This window comes from Balearica regulorum, chromosome 2, assembly GCF_011004875.1.
Source record: "Balearica regulorum gibbericeps isolate bBalReg1 chromosome 2, bBalReg1.pri, whole genome shotgun sequence".
In the NCBI taxonomy this organism is placed as follows: Eukaryota; Metazoa; Chordata; class Aves; order Gruiformes; family Gruidae; genus Balearica; species Balearica regulorum.
The window spans coordinates 166,019,493-166,035,862 of NC_046185.1; the positions used below are offsets into that span (position 1 = coordinate 166,019,493).

At 42.1% G+C, this 16,370-nt stretch overlaps 2 long non-coding RNA genes across 4 annotated transcripts in view; both read right to left on the reverse strand.

The window, feature by feature from the left end:
- Positions 1 to 9,788, reverse strand: part of LOC142600639 (uncharacterized) — a 48,136-nt gene extending 38,348 nt beyond the window's left edge. Inside the window, exons 1-2 of one of the 2 annotated variants that reach the window (XR_012834241.1) lie at positions 9,663 to 9,788; positions 7,919 to 8,091 (exon numbers count right to left, since the gene is read on the reverse strand). This is a non-coding gene — a long non-coding RNA (uncharacterized LOC142600639). Of the gene's footprint in view, positions 1 to 7,918; positions 8,108 to 9,662 lie in introns of both variants that reach the window. The other variant, XR_012834240.1, reaches the window with a different exon arrangement.
- LOC142600638 (uncharacterized) overlaps positions 1 to 16,370 on the reverse strand; it is a 184,167-nt gene that overhangs the window by 49,949 nt on the left and 117,848 nt on the right. The gene's annotated exons all lie outside the window — the stretch shown is intronic.

Below are 16,370 nucleotides of genomic sequence, written 5' to 3' on the forward strand. Positions count from 1 at the left end.
TGTAAAACCTCCTACACCTGCACATCTATATTAAGCTGTCTTAATCTGTAGTCTGAATCTGAACACATAGCATTAGGCAAAAGGAGTTCCCTACCAATTTATGCCCAGACAGAAAAAAAAAAAAAAAAAAAAAAAGTGGGATTCAGGTGCCCAGAGAAATAATCTGGTCACTTTTGAGTTGCCCCTGTGTATTGAAGACATCTGCAAAGAAATGACAGGTATAGCAAGACCAAGCGAGCAGTGCAGCTCTGGAAGGCCAGGCCATAGGTAAGATACCTAGACTGTCTCAAAAGCTAACAGCTAACCACCAGAGTCACCTCACAGGGATGTAGAAATTTGTTAGATCTGGTATTTCTGTCTATGCTGGCCTTTTTCTGATGAGTATCATGAAGTCAAAGGCATTAAAATTCAGGGAGTTTCCTCAGGAACAACATCGAGCATGGAGGGAGCTTATAGGTAAAAAGATTCATGAAAACTAATGTTTTCAAGGTGCAGCTGGACCTAACTCCCATTGACTGCAGTGAAAAAGGAAGGGCTGTGTATATCTCAAGACTAACACCTAAAAGGAAGGAATTTTTCTTGCACCTCCCAAGTGTCTTGCCTGGAGCTGGGATTGGCCATGCTCAAGAAATGTGCTTAATGCTTTGGCATAAAATCTCCTCCACCTGCATTTGCTTTAAACTCTGCTTCATTCTGCCTTATTACCAGCTTAATAAAAATAATATTAATGTCTTCATTTCATTCTGCAGGGTTTGAGATTATTAGACTGGCAGCCAACCAAGGTCTTTGCTGTAAATTACAATGCGAATGTTATGTGCAAATGATATCTTGCTCCTTGGGTTACAAGTAAAAAGAGTTTTCATAGGCATACAAGGGAAATAACTGTGCTCTTTAAATAAAAGAGGTTAACTAAAGTGCTACCTTTTGGTGAACCAGAACTGCCCAGAAGAACAAAGCTTTTTTGATTATTTTGGGGTTTTTTGTTGTTGGGTTTTTTTTTTTTCCCTCTGGTTAAGAGTTGTAAAGTATTCTGCTATCACAACATATATGCCAGTGTGAGTCCAGTGGTTGTGGTGACTCTTGTGGGTTTTTTGGTAGAGGCTCCCATATTTAGCGTTTTATTTCCTGAACTCCCAGCTATAGGAGTCATGTGATTGTGTGAGACTCTCAGACTGTTATTTTTTTCAAAGACTGTATTTCTTCCTTGTTTCTTGTAAAGAAACATTTGAAAATTAGATCTCCTAAAAGCTCTAGAATCAAAAGTTAAATAAAAGGGATGCTATTGTTACTAGTGATTTTGTGATTTTTCTACTGATCTTTAGATTTTGGGGCATCTGACTCATTTTGAGAGCAGGGGACTGTAAAACAAGCTCAATGTTAACTAAATACTAAAATCCAGATCCACAAAGATCTGTGTAGATGGTCTTCCACAGGGCCAGAGGCAGGTGCCGCAGCTCCCGTATGATGGCAGAAGGCAATTCCCTCTTTGAGAAGCTGGTACCAGAGCAAAGCTAAGTCCTCAGCCTGTGACTACAGATGGAAATGCTCTAAGCTTCCAGGGTCCTGATGGATGCTTCGGTGACAGGTTGTGTTTATACTTAGGTCCCCAGATCAGGAGGCTTCTCAGAGTGCTGAATGCTTATGGTTTCACACCTAGGGGCCTCAAAAATGAGCAAGGGGACAGCTGATGAGAACTCCACGCTAAAGCAGCGCTGGATTTGGGGTCTTTCTTTGGACACAGACACTTATATTTTGCTTAAATCCCAATCCAGAAAATATGAATCTTACCATAAATGTCAATTAAGTTACTTTTTTTGTAGTAAAATATCCTGTTTTCTATAAAGCAGCTAAGCTTTCATGAATGATGTGGTGGTGAAATGAGTAGTATCAGTACCAAGAAGTTCAGGACTATATGACCTTTTTTGATACTGTCCTCTATATGACTTCAATCAAATTAGCTAATATACACTCCAGAAGAAGCATTCATAGCGTAGTTCTGTACTTTTCTTAGCAGGGAGAGCTTTGTAATAGAGACCATGAGTCCATGGTAAAGGGCTCTATGTAAACCTGAATAAAGACCATGCCTCTTCTAATGACCTTTTAATTAAAACTAGACCTACAAGGGCAGGAAACAATGAAGTATCCTGTCCAGGTGACACAGGAATACAGGGGCAGAGGGAAGAGTCCCCAGACCCTGCACCAACCACATGATCTTCTTCAGTTCAGCTGAGCAAATGTTTTTGGATCAGGTCCCATTTCTCAAAAAAACTTCACTATTATCTGGTCATATCAAACCATTCTGCATAGTTTTGCTGTCAATGTTCTGTCTGGTGAGGTTTGTGACCTCTGAATTTCACGCTTTCATTTCCAGTACTAACGACCCTGACTTGGACAACTGGATTTTTATTTAAATAATAACCGGGTTAATGACACTTAAACTATCCAGAAAAATTGTTCCATTTCTGTTGACTCTTGCACCCAGTTTAGGAAAATGGGACTCAGCCTTTGGTGCTATGATCAATGAACTCTCTCCATACCTACTGTGAGTGCGTTACAGGTCTATGGGCTGATGTATCAAGCAGCTGAGTTATATACTCTGCTTTAAAAGAGTATACTCAAGCTGCAGTAGTGTTTGCTTTTAGCCTTGGAAATGACTGGGTCTGTGAAAAAGGTTGCTTTGTGCTAGCATCTTGTCATTTTAGATCACTTGCTGAAAAGTATTGAGCCTTGATTCTTTAGAAAGGCTCGAGTTCTGTCCATGGTTTCTTTAAATTACTGGGGATTTGTGTTACTGATTTCAATGAGGGCAAAACTGGGGCACTGAAAACTAAATCTATTAATCTCCCCGCATTCACCTCTTCAAGAAAGTTATAGTAGCAGACTAAAGAGGATATAAAAGCTTTTGAAAGGACCTCAAGCATAAATCCATTGAAGTGTCAAAGCTGCAATTCACTGAATGAGAAACAGAGCAGCCCCCTTCATTTGCAGAAGGTGGCTGTCTGAAGAAGTCCTCTGAAGTGGTTGGCTTCCTCTCCAGCGTTGATTAGTGCCTTTTCTAACTTCTGTTTGCAATGAACATAATGTGCGTTCCTTAGCTGCCGCTCTCTCATTACCAATTTGGGGTTAAGGAAAATGAAAAAAAAAAAAAGGCAAAAGCAAGAGAAAAAAAAAAAATCCTTTGATTCAATTTCTTTTTGTTAAGACTTCCTTAAATATTATCATTAGCTTTTGTTTATTTTACTAGGATTGGAAGGGGCAATTGTGGTCACACATCCGACTGCTGGCATACCTTAGACCAGAGAATCCCCTCCTGCGACTACTGGATCCTGCTCAAACGCCTGCAATCCAGACTAAAACAAATCTTTTATAGTTTCTGACTCTTTTGATCCTCCTGAAAAGCTGTGATCTTAGCTTATTACATCTGCTGGCCTCAGTTGTGCTATCACTGAGTATCACTGGGAATACATGTGCAAACAAACCAGTTTGCAAGTTTTGCAGTGCTTTCTGCTCGAGATTGAGTGCACGTTCCCAAAATCACTCAAGTCCTCACCTGAATAAGCCCTCTCTTTACAGCACAAGAGCTGAGACTGACAGAATACATACAACTGACATTGTCCTAGAAATATCTGCAGAGCAGGGACTAGTTGGACATGCTTGAACTGCCCTAACTTGCTTATGTGAAGTTACTTTGACTGTACCAAGTAATGGGATTTCCCACATCAGCTGTCTGGAATCAAGGATGACTACTCCATTTTCTTGCTTACACTTTGTTGTGAGACTTAAGTGCGCCAAAGTCTTTCTCCAGAGATAATAATGCGCCCAAAGTAACAAGTTACCTAAATGGAGTTAGGAAAGGGTTTTCCCAGCTGTGGCCAGTCTTGACCAATTGAAAATTGTGTTTAATTTTCATTTAGTATCTACCGTTCACTGAAAGTTTCATACAGATAATAAAAATATCAAAAAAATAACACAAGCTACAGTTCTAAAATTCTCTACTTAATCTAACTAGCTAACAGCCATTCATTATATATCTCCTTATTTCACTTGCATTTCATTAAAATTTTCACATGCAAATTAGCATATATAAATAAGCATATTTTTGCAATTATATATACTACAGAATAATAATAAGCATTTAACCTCCATTCTCCTTAGTCTCAGTTCCACCCATGATTTTCTCCATTTATTTTAATTTGGGTTGGAGAGTTTAAAAAAGTTCAGTCAGTTCAGTGTGATACTAGGAAAGATGCTTCTCCTGGTAATGAAATCAGAGGCCTTGAGACTAAGGATACATAGCATTGCAGGTAAAACTGCTTGTCAAGTTCAGTATACTGGGGCTGGACTACAGCCTCTGGAGAATCTCATAAAGCAGGAGAGTTAGAAGCAAAGGGAGAGATTTAGCCTCAAAGTCACAGACCTAAATACAAGCTTCTAACAGAGGAGTACCTGCAAGAACTTGATGTCTGAGTTCTCACTTTAGTCTGCAGGGATTAGGCTAGGATGCAGCTGCCGTGTTAGGCATAGTTGGGTACATCTTGGCTAGTGAAGTATCTCAGATTGTAGACTCATCTGTGTTTGAGACCACCTTGAGGGGTGTCTAGTCCAAACTCCTGCTCAGAGCAAGGTCAACACCAAACTCAAAGCTAGATATTCAGGGCTTTGTACAGTCAAGTCTTCAAAACATCTAAGGATGGAGATTTCAACAACCCTACAGGCAACTTATTTCAGTGCGTAATTATTTTGCAGCTTTTTTCCCCCCTTATACCTTCATTGTTTCCATTTGTAATCATTGTCTCCAATTCTGCTGTGTGCCTCAGTAAGGAGCCTGCTGTCATCTTCTCAGCAACCTCCTCTTAGGAATAGGAATGCAAGAAGACTTGTAACTGTGTGAATGTGCTGAGCATTTTCTTGATCCAAAGATATCATCTTCCCATCTTCATCTCCACGGGTGATAAGTCCCTTTCACCCGCTGGTCTATACAAAGACATGTGTGGAAAGATTCAGGCTCAGCCCATGGTCTGATGGACACCTCAGGGAGAGTTTAGGAGGACATTTGTGTTGGTAGATTCAGGACACTGACTGGGTTGACTATCCTCCAGATTAGTGGCCAACACATCAGAAGGCTGCACTGCCATTCAGCAAGATCTGGACAGGCTAGACAATTGGGCAGTCAGGAACCAAATGAAATTCAATGAGGGCAAGTGTAGGATCCTGCACCTAGGGAGGAATAACCCCAGGCACCAGTACAGGTTGGGGTTGACCTATTAGGAAGTAGCGCTGCAGAGAAGGGCCTGGGAGTTCTGATGGACAACAAGTTGAGCATGAGCCAGCAGTGTGCCCTCATGGCCAAGAAGGCCAATGGTGTCCTGGGGTGCAGGATGAGAAGAATGTGGCTAGCAGGTCCAGGGAAATTATCCTCCCCTTCTACCCTGGTGCCCTGGTGAGGCCACATCTGGAATATTGTGTCCACTTCTGGGCTCCCCAGTTCAAGACAGACAGGGAACTATTGGAGAGAGTCCAGCGAAGACCTACAGAGATGATGAGGGGACTTGAACATGTCTCATATGAGGAAAGGCTGAGGGAGCTGGGCATGTTTAATCTGGAGAAGAGAAGACTGAGAGGGGATCTTATCAATGCCTACAAATATCTAAAGGGTGGGTGTCAAGAGATCCTGTGCAACCTGCTCTAGGTGATCCTGCTTTAGCAGTGGGGTTGGACTAGATATCTCCAGAATGATCTCCAGAGTCCCCTTCCAACCCCTATTATTCTATGATTCTGTGATTACATATGATGGCATTCCTGAGGTCTGTTTTCTGTAAATGTACTTAAACAGTCCAGCACAGCAGCATGGGTGATCTTCAGACTTCTTGGAGGGCCATGCAGGGGCTAGTCTGTGTGGTGGATCAAGTAATGTGACCTTAAGAAGGCCCTTGGGAGTGCTGTACAGGCAGTCCTATATATTGTAGATGCTGCCTCTGAGCCCAAGATATATCTGGGCTGACAGCCAGCACACAGGTCAAGAGGCTTGGTATGCTTAAAGCCACTCAGACGCTTACATTTCAGCTAGGAGTGAAGACATAGTCAATCTGCCATTTTTGCTGAAACATTTTCTTGTCTTTACCTCATAAATCTAGCCAGCAGACCTTGGCTCTCTGGAGCTCTGAGTATTTGTAATAGTGGACCCTGAAAGCATTCAACAATTTTTTGCCTAAGGGCTTACAGCACCAAGTATCTGTCTGAAGCAATGGTCAGCCACGGGGATGGAAAGAGAATGGGCTATGAAAACGACGGTGTTTAATGTATTTGTTTAATGCTACAGGTTTTCTTTGTATCACACAGAGGGAAGATGCCAAGGAATAGCATCGGTTCATTGAGATACCAGTTTTTCCAGCTGAAAGCTAATCAACCTGGAGAACTGATGCCATGCGTGAAGGCAGGTCTGTCAACACACAGAGCAGATGGTTGGGCTTCACAGGAGGTGGTGGTAGGAGTGAGCAGGGGAACAGGGGCCTCAGATGTGATCACGGGAGGAAGTAAAGAGTAAATAAATGTCTGGGCATGCACTACAGCAGCCAGCGTCAGTGGTCAAGGGCACAGGAGAAACAGCTGTGGGAGATCAGCGAGGCGGCAATGGCCTCACGATCACGAAGGAAGGATGGTGTTAGAGCCAGATGGGGAAGAGCTTGTGGTTTATCAGTTTGGGGTCTTGTGATGACAGGGATCTAAATAGCAAACTTATTTTCTCCAGTTAATAAGAGTGCAAAAATAGCCATGATACAGAGTCAAATCAACATCGAGGGTGACTAGGCAGATCCAAGCATCAGCTGAGCACTGTTAATTTACTACAACTGGGAACCTGGACAGCTGACCCTTACTGCAGCTGAGTTACATTGCCAGAAAAACTGCCCTATTCTCTCTAACAAAGCTATACATATTTCCTCAGATGATAATCTACCCTTTTTATTGTAACAGAGTTGTAAAGATTTATGCCCGATGAGAAGCTGTTTGCTCTGTCCACGCTAACATACACAACAGAAGATGACTGACTCTTTTGGTTTACCTATCTTGATTTACCCTTGCTGTGGGTCCTGCCCATCCTTTCACAGGGTATGGATACTTCTGCCCTTTGAGACATTCAATTTCATCTTCCATGGAAGGGAATATGACACAGCAGTCAATCCATCTGATTTAGAAGAGGCCTCAGCAGCAGAAAATAGCCACTGTACCTCCTACCGAGAACACCTCAGCCCAAAGCAGGGGCAAGACAGCAGCATATTTGGGATGTTTTGTACTAGGAACACCCATGATCAGTAGTATAGGAGGCCCACAACTACACTAAGGACAGCAATGGCTGCTTTTCCCCTCTCAGGAGTCTAAAATGCTTATTTCTGTTGCATACATATATTACGTCTTTAAATTACATAAAGCCCACAACCTTGCAAACATTTAATGTGATAACAGGAGGTAGATGTCTAAAGATCTTGGCAGACATGGGCTTTGATATGTAGTGCTGTTCCCTAACTGCAAATAAGACACCATGTTAGCTCCCTAGCCCTGTTTTCTGGAGGCCAGTAAGCACCTCTGAAATAGGTTGTAGGGTTGTTTGTTTTTTTTCTCCCTGACAATGTCTCCAATATGCATCTGTTTCTTGATGGTAAAAACTGTGGGAAACCGTACTCTCTTCTTTCAGGAATCCATACATCAATCCTGCCTTCATGCTTCAAAATCCTAGGACTCTAAAGAGCAGAAAGGTGCAAATGTGGGTTTGTTTGTTTTTTCCTTTGGTTTTGCTTTTATATTCTGTTAGGAACAATACTCCAGTTGCTAAGGCTTAAGCTCACAGTGGTGTTGTGCGTTCCCCTGCAGCCCCATGGCATCACTCACACCTCATGCAGAGCAGGGAGGGGTATTTACTCACTGTAGGTATCAGCAAGGTCATCAGCTGCTACGGCGAGGGAAGCAGAGAGGCCTGAAGTCAGCTCTTGGCAGGTGGAATAAGGTGGGTCTGAGCTGCAGCCATCAGTGTCCAGCCAGTGGATCTCTCCGAGCACTCCAGTTCCAGGGAGAAATAGCAATCACAGACACTTTTTCCTGTTAGCATAGTTTTCTTTAAAGCAAAGCAAAAGTAATAATGTCCCATTTATCTCTGGCTACGTTTTGGATTACTTTATATATAAATATACACATGCATACACATTCTCTCTCATGATGATTACATTTCTAATTACAGCATACAAATCTTTCCTGGATTTTTTTTTTGGCAATACCTGCAAAACAACAGGCTTGTAAAAATGGGTGGGTCTATTTTTCATGTTGTGTGCATGTGTGTTTTGTTTTCCAAACCAAGCTGAAAGCCTTGTTGCCTGGGTCTTGCCCTTGCCCTAATGGAGAGCTTCTGAGAAAAGGCAGGACGATAGGAGCCCTTGTGAAGGGAATCAGCACCACTGATATATCCCGAACCACACAGCCCTGCAGTGGAAAACATTGCTGTGCAAACTGTCATCACTAGAGGCTGATAATGAAGATGCAGACTGGAGCTTGTAGAGTATGGAAGGCAGCGAGCTAAGAGGAGGGGCAGCGAGGCACCAAATGCTGTACCAGGGACTGGCTGGGTAGTTAACTCTTGGTGGTCTCACTGCCTGTCTGGCCAGACCCCATCTACCTGTACGTCTCACCTCCTCTCCCCTTCTACCTCCCAGTCCACCTTCTGGAGTAGGGTCCTTATCCCATGATGCTTACTACACCCACCCAAAGCAGGACTTGCTATAATCCCTATCTTCTCTACCCACCTACCATAAATCCATCTCTAACCAGACCTCTCTTCCCCTCCTGGAATTTTTTCTAGATACATAGTCCAAACCAGGACCCTAACTCCATCTGCCATTCTCCATGCTTGAACTGTTAGAAATCCAGACTGTAGGACTCCTCTCCTGCCTACATGTCTATATGGTCCCAGTCCCCAGCCCACAGCAAAGTGACGAAATAAGAAGCATCATAAGAGAAATTCATGTAAATTAGTGCCCTCTGGTATATTCCATTCAGCTGGCACATGGGAGCCTGAGGACACTCTCATGGGCATGACGTTATTTGGCAGAAGGAATTTGCTTCAGTGAATCAGCATGTGAAGGATTTGATGGAAAACACTGACACCCAGTCAGTTTCAACCAGCTACATTTGGTGTAGATGAGGGCAATACCAAAATAAAATAAAATAAAAACAACAAACAAACACCATTTGTTTTATGCCTTGGAATACCTGAAAAGGACAGAAAACAGCTATTAAACTAAGTCTAGCTTGGAATTCATCCACCTGGCAGATGAAAAACTGAAATATTACTATGTGACTTAGCAGCAGCAGTTCTTGTGAAAGGGTCCAAGTCCTGAACTGAGTTATGTCAATCAGGACCGATGCAGATCACCACTGGCAGCAGGGGTGTGACTTTGAACTGATTCTGGAGTAAATGAACTTAAGAACCTAGCTTGAAGACACTGGCCACCTCTGAACTTCTTGTTGCTTCATTAAGAAGACTGTGTCACAGCACAGATTGTAAGAAGATCATATTGCCTAATAAAGATACTTAAAGCGAGTTATGGGGATAAAAGAACAAAACTAGAAGAGGAGTTTTTGGGTTCCTCAGGGGAGCAGAGAGAATATGGTCTTACCAGAGAATTCCTGGGTTATACTTCTATTCTGGTTCCCCTTCCTGCGCTGGTTCCGGTAGTAAGAGAAAACATACAAAGTGTCATACGATGATTAAACATATGGAATAGTTTTTACAAAGAATGAAGAATACACTAAGAAATCAGCAAGGAAGATAAAGGCTTGATGATGGATATGATCAAAGGATATAAAAATAATAAGTTAAAAGGAGAAAATGAGCAAATAATGATATTTTCTTCCAATAGTAGAAATATAATGTAATAATATCAATGGGTGTTTCAAAACAAACAGATGGAAACAGTGCTCCACACAGCATGTGGTTAAGCCATTGAACTCCCTAGGATGGGATATTGTGGCTGACAAAATTTTACATCAGTTAAAAAAAACCAACAAACCTCCAAACCACTGATTCACGGATGGAAGAAAACTTTCCTTTTTACCGAGTGGCATTATAATAGTGTCTAGGGGCCTCACATGAGGTTAGGACTCTGCACACTATGGTTCATGTATATGCAGACAGGAAAAGGCTATTCATGCCCTGTAGTGTGTGGGGAAAAGGATCTGAGGCACGGAAGAAATGTCAGATTGCCTTTGGAGGGAAGACACCGTGCCACATTCATACCCATATCCTCCAGATGTCCAGACTGAAGCCCATCACAGACCTTCAGTAAGCTCTAGGACTCACTGAAGGAGGCCGATGCCACCTGCTACCAACATCACACCATCAGCAATATTGTAGCACTGACAGTAGACACCTAAACTGGATTCAAGTCCTTCCTAGAATATCGTGCAAAACCAGCAAAAAAGTCAAAGCTATAGGCAGTATATTTTAATTCAATTTGCCTTTAAAACAGTGTTTGACCACCAGGCATCCTAATGCCAGCTGTGTAGATGAACTGCTGGTGGAGGATGAGCACAATGCTCAAGCCCATGTTTCACCAAACATTATTGAGTTGTTTGGACAGGCAAACAAGGCTGTGGTTTATCAGAAGTTTATAGACACATGGTCATCAATTATTTCCCAGCAAACTAGCTGCCTATATACTTTACAATCAGGATGTAGGTGACCCAGGGAAATTATTCAGGAAATAAGTATCAGAACTAAAAAATGATGGCAGATTTCCTAACTCATCACTGACGTATTCCACCAAAGAACCACCCCTTAGCCTATGAAGCAGGAAATACTTAAGCATGTGAAGAACAAACAGTTCCACAAACATTAAGATACTATATCATGTTTATAAAACTATCCATGTACTTAAATGTTTGAAAGATCAGGGTTGTACGTTGCTAAAAGTGATGATCTTGTGCACTGGCAGCAGGCATTTTGTTCCTGGAGTGAGAGCAGGAAGAATCCAGAATACAAATGTGTACATATTCACCATGCTGCTTCTTGACCATTTGAAGTATGGAGTTATTTATTGGATGTTATGAAGATCACCCCACTCGTAGAAACATGTGTACTAAATCAGATTTATCACATTTCCCTCCTTCCTCCCTCTGAGTCGTTGGTTTTTAGTGAATCCCGTTGCTCTTGGCTCATTGTTCTAACACATCAAAATAATTTGGAGAACTTCACTCTTTCTCATAGGAGAACCCACTGTAATTGTTACAAGAGAAAACAAAACAACTGGAAGTTGTTAATCCATATTAAATATTGAAGGGTTAGTCTTGTATTCATCTGAGGATCTCTGCACAAGCAAATTAATTTCCTTACTTATGATTGACATGCATTACTGGTGACATAAACTAGCACTTGGCTGTGAAATGGAGCTTGCAATCAGTTGGAAATTATGATAGCTGCTGTGTCCCTGTGTTTCAACAGGGACAGAGTTAATTTTCTTTCTAGCAGCTGGTATGGTGCTGTGGTTTGGATTTAGGATGAGAATAATGTTGATAACACTGATGTTTTTAGTTGTTGCCAAGCAGTCAAGGACTTTTCAGCTTCTCATACTGCCCTGCCAACGAGAAGGTGAGGGGGACACAGCCAGGACAGCTGACCCAAGCTGGCCAAAGGGATATTCCATACCATATGACGTCATGCTCCATATATAATGGGGGGTTGGCTAGGAGGTGGCATGGCTCAGGAGGTAGCTGAGCATCAGCTTCAGGTGGTGAGCAGTTGTGCTGTGCAAACTTGTTTTTTTGTTGTTGTTGTTGTTATTGTTATTATTTTCTTTTTCTGTCCTATTAAATTGTCTTTATGTCAACACATGAGTTTTACTTTTTTTTTTTTTCTCTTTGATTCTCTCCCTCATCCCACTGGAGTGAGCAAATGGCTGTATGGTTGTTTTAACTGCCTGACGGGTTAAACCACGACACTGCTGATGTAAACTGGAAGGTCTGAGAGAGGAAATTCTGGTTTTGTTAACACAGCAACAGCAGCAGAGCCAATCCAAAAAGGGATTAGGAGCATGTCAAATCATTGGGGAAGGCTATGGTTTTTTGAAAGACGGTAAAGAAGGAAAAAAGAAAGAGTTAAGAGAATGCTGGGATACCCCATGAAAACAAACAGAAAAAAACCCCTCCCTCCAGCAGCAACAACCTCAAAGCTTTATATGTTCAGACTATATAGGTGGCAAGTTGGTAATTGAAGCCCGTGCCAAGACCAGAGAACTTCCAGCCAAAACAGATGTGGGTTTATAGAGGCAAAGCAAGCCTTTAAAATGGGTCTAGGGAATTCCAAATTCAATAGTATGTCGATATAAACCTGAAGACATGAAAATGGGATCTGAGCTTTTAAAATGAAAGAACTAATGAAGTGGTGGTTTTATGTGTCAGAGCCCACGTTTTGCTTTACCAAAACACAGTGGTCCTTTCAAAGCATTAACCCTGATTTTTCACCTTTGGATCACAGGGATGTGGCCTGAGAAATCCCTGTGCAGAACAATTCGGCATTCTGACATCAGCAGCATTCTTACTGTTCCCTCAAGGTATTGTTTTATGCTATAGATAGACCACACAGATCGCACTTGCTCATGAAAGCTGGGAATAATACGTCAGGGACCAGATTTGCAGACTTTGTTATGTGCATGAAGTCAATGGAGCTAGGCCAGGCACACACAAACCAAGAAGAGACACACGCACATGCAGACACCCACATTGCACATCTACACATACAGACACGCACACACACGCACCCCATGCACACAGATGTACACTCTCACAGTGGACAGGTTTGTCCAGTATGGTGGAGCTATTGGTTTACCTACTGAGGCTTAAATATTTTCATCACTGCCTGCATGCATCACCAAGAAAATTATGGTTTTAACTTACAATATTTTGCACATCATCAAAATGTAACCCCTGCCACAAAGAGCCCACAATTTTGTAAAAGCAAGGGGAATGTGGAGAGGACTCAGCATTCACTGAGATGGGGAGAGAAATATATAAACCTTGCCCATCTTCATTGCCTAACATTGATTCTTAAATGCTCTTTCAATATGTCAGTGAAGCATAGATTCATATAACAGCCCAGGTTGGAAGGGACCCCAAGAGGTCACCTGGTCCAACCTTTGCTGGGAAAGGGAGCCTAGAGGAGACTATCTAGCAACTTGTCCAATCACATTTTGAAATCCTCCAGTGCTGGGGACTCTATACCATCCCCTGGCAGGTTGTTCTAGTGAATTATTATTCTTACTGTAAAAAAATTATTTCTGAAAGTAAAAAAGTAGTTTCTGAAATTCTACCACACCTATTCAGCTCTCCCTCAATGGCAATACCAGTGCTCAGACCATATGAAAAATATCGTAAGAGTCTTTCATCGAAGATCATAGTTGTGGATTTGCTTGAGTTTCAGTAGAACCCAAAATTTCTTTGCTCATCACCTACCTCCATTTCCTTCCCCCTTCCTGCCCAACACCTAACAGTCCAGCCACACAGGATGTTGAGATATTCTGTTTGCTGGCAAAAAGGGGCCGTGTTTACACTTCTGTAAACCCTTCACAGCTTATCTAGGAATAGCTCACTCCCCTACTACAGCAGGTAATATTGACAGCACAGTCCAGACATGCTTGGGCCTTCATTATGGAAGGAAGATAAATTTTGAAGTTGCTCAGGATTACTCTTAATGGGTATTGTAGGCAGAATTAGGGAGTAAATGGTAGGACCAAGAGATAATCCTTCTCAGCATTTAAGCTTCAGGGTATAACGTATAACCTAAGTAAAAAGATTAAGTTTCCATGAAATAAGCATAGTTACTCTAGTACTGATAGTATTTAGGAACATTAATCCATAAACTGTGTTCCAAAGGAGGTGACTTATCACTTTTCCTATTTTAGAGGTGGTAGATGGATGTGGAGAAAGGTAGCTAAGATTATCCAAAAGGTTTGAGACAGAGATGGAAAAAGGCTAAAACTCTCCTGAAACCCCAAGATGTGCCTTGCTTATTGTACTATGCTGTTATTCATGATAAATACCATTGGCTGCATACTGGCAGTGAATGGGTAAATGTGATATGCATAATGGCCTTATGGTGGCTGCAGAATTCGCTCCACTGAGAGCAGACACCAGAACAGAAGAGGGAGGGGAGACCATAGCCCACAGCCCACTGGAAACCATCAACAATCCTTAATGGATCTCCACAATGAGTCTGTAAATCATAGAATCAGAGAATCACAGGTTGGAAGGGACCACAAGAATCATATGGTTCAACCTTTCTTGGCAATAGCTCTGTCTAGACAAAAGCACCATCTAGACAAGATGGCCCAGCACCTGTTTTAAGTTGAATCTTAAAAGTGTCCAATGTTGGGAAATCCACCACTTCCCCGGGGAGATTATTCCAATGGCTGGTTGTTCTCATCATGAAATGAGAGCTCATTGTTGTTGTTGTGAAATTGCTTCTTCAAGGTCCTCTGGCTACAAGTTAAGTCACTGGAGCAAGCCTGAGGCATCACACTGCAATGGCAACTAAGAACTGCAGAAAATACTATATTTTATTTTCTCATCCTTCTCTTCCAAGAATGAAACATTATAAAATACTATTAATATCAACTTTTAAAATGCATTTTCCCTTACAGATTATAAGATATAATCTCATTACCCCAAGAGCTGGTGTGTATTTTTTAAAAATCTGCCAAAAATAACCTCAGTTCCAGTTCACCATTTACACACAAGTGTCTTCATCAAACCCTGAACTACCCAATTAAATTTTTAGGGAGGCAAGAATGCCTTCAAAGTCCTTGATTTATCTTTTAACATGCTGTCTGAAGGGTTCTCTTGGGCTTAAATGTATCCCAAGACAGGCTGTGATGATAATTACCTTGTCATCCCAAACTGCAGAAATCACACTGGAGATGTCCAGAGCTAAAACCGGTAGCTGCTACAACAGCTGTTAAAAAGTCTTAGTTCTGCTAATGAATGCAGGAAGAGCTGTCCTGGGTCAGAGGAAAGGTCAGTCTAGCCCAGCATCCTATCTATCAAGAGGGCAATGATCTTTTTCTCTTTTCTCAGCTTCTGGGGAAAGAGAACACGTAATCTCAGTAGGTCAGTGGAGATGGAGACCAGCACACATGAAGGCTGTGGTTAGTCCATTGCAAATGATTAAGTTAGAAGACTGTAGGAAATTTGAGGGGCTGCCACAAGGGATATATTCCCAGAACAGTGCAGATGCAATGTAAAATAAATTAATGTAAATCTTCTTTCTAGGTAGCTGTCACTTCCCAGAGGACAAGGACACTTTCAGCTCCAGAAAGAACAAAACCCACCCCATCCGCCCCTCAAAATGGTCAAATTTATCAATCAGCTGGTGCTGCCTTGTGCAACCTCTCAGAGCAGGGTACAAGTAGCATCTTACTCATTTTGTTTATCTTTCTGCACAAGAGACAACTTTATCAGTTTTCTTAGTCATTTGGAATGTGCATATTGTTTATCTAACAGCTGTAAAGGCTTCCTCATTGGAAAATGTGTATGTAAAGCAAATATTAGCTCTCCTCTTTAGATTTTAAATCCTGTTGTCTTGGCAGGAGAGCACTTAAGATGATCCACAGAGCTAATAAAGTTTATGATTGTCCAACGAATACTCTGCTTTGTCAAGTTACTAGGAAATATGTTCACCAATCTGTGATAGACTCTAGGCACAATTTTGATAGATCTGTTCATCTCCTTTACCTCTCGCATTAATATCTGCAAAAAGGGTCTACACATGATTACTGTGTCTCTCTGGTCTGCTTCCGCTCTGAACCCAGTAAAGCAGGTGCCATGTCATTTCTTTGTGCAGCACTGAGCACCACAAGACCTTAGCACTGATAACCCAGTGAAAAGCCCACTCTTGCCTCCTCTGAGCCTACACAGGGGCAAGCGTGGCTTCAGAGAAGAAAGAAACAAATTAAAGCCTTTCACCTTAAATTTTCTCTTCTTGGATCTTTCTGGAGTTTCTGCAGCCTCCAACATCAACCAAAGGTGCTGCAGGGCTCTTCTGAAATGCGATGGTTGGATGCTAAACCCACCGAGCGGTTATATGACTTTGGCAGGAATAGTAAGAGGGCAACAGCATTGAGGGATGTGCAGATAGTCTGCAGTGCAGCTGAGCAGGGTGCAGGCTGGAAGAGGATGATGCGACAAACACGGGTCCTGCATCACCCCATGCAAGGCATTTTGAAGCCAGCACCAAGAAAGAAAAATATCTCCACCACGCACATCACAGCATGCACTCTGTTTCTACACTCATGGCATTGCTTTTCCCATCCCATCCCATCCCATTTCCCACCCCC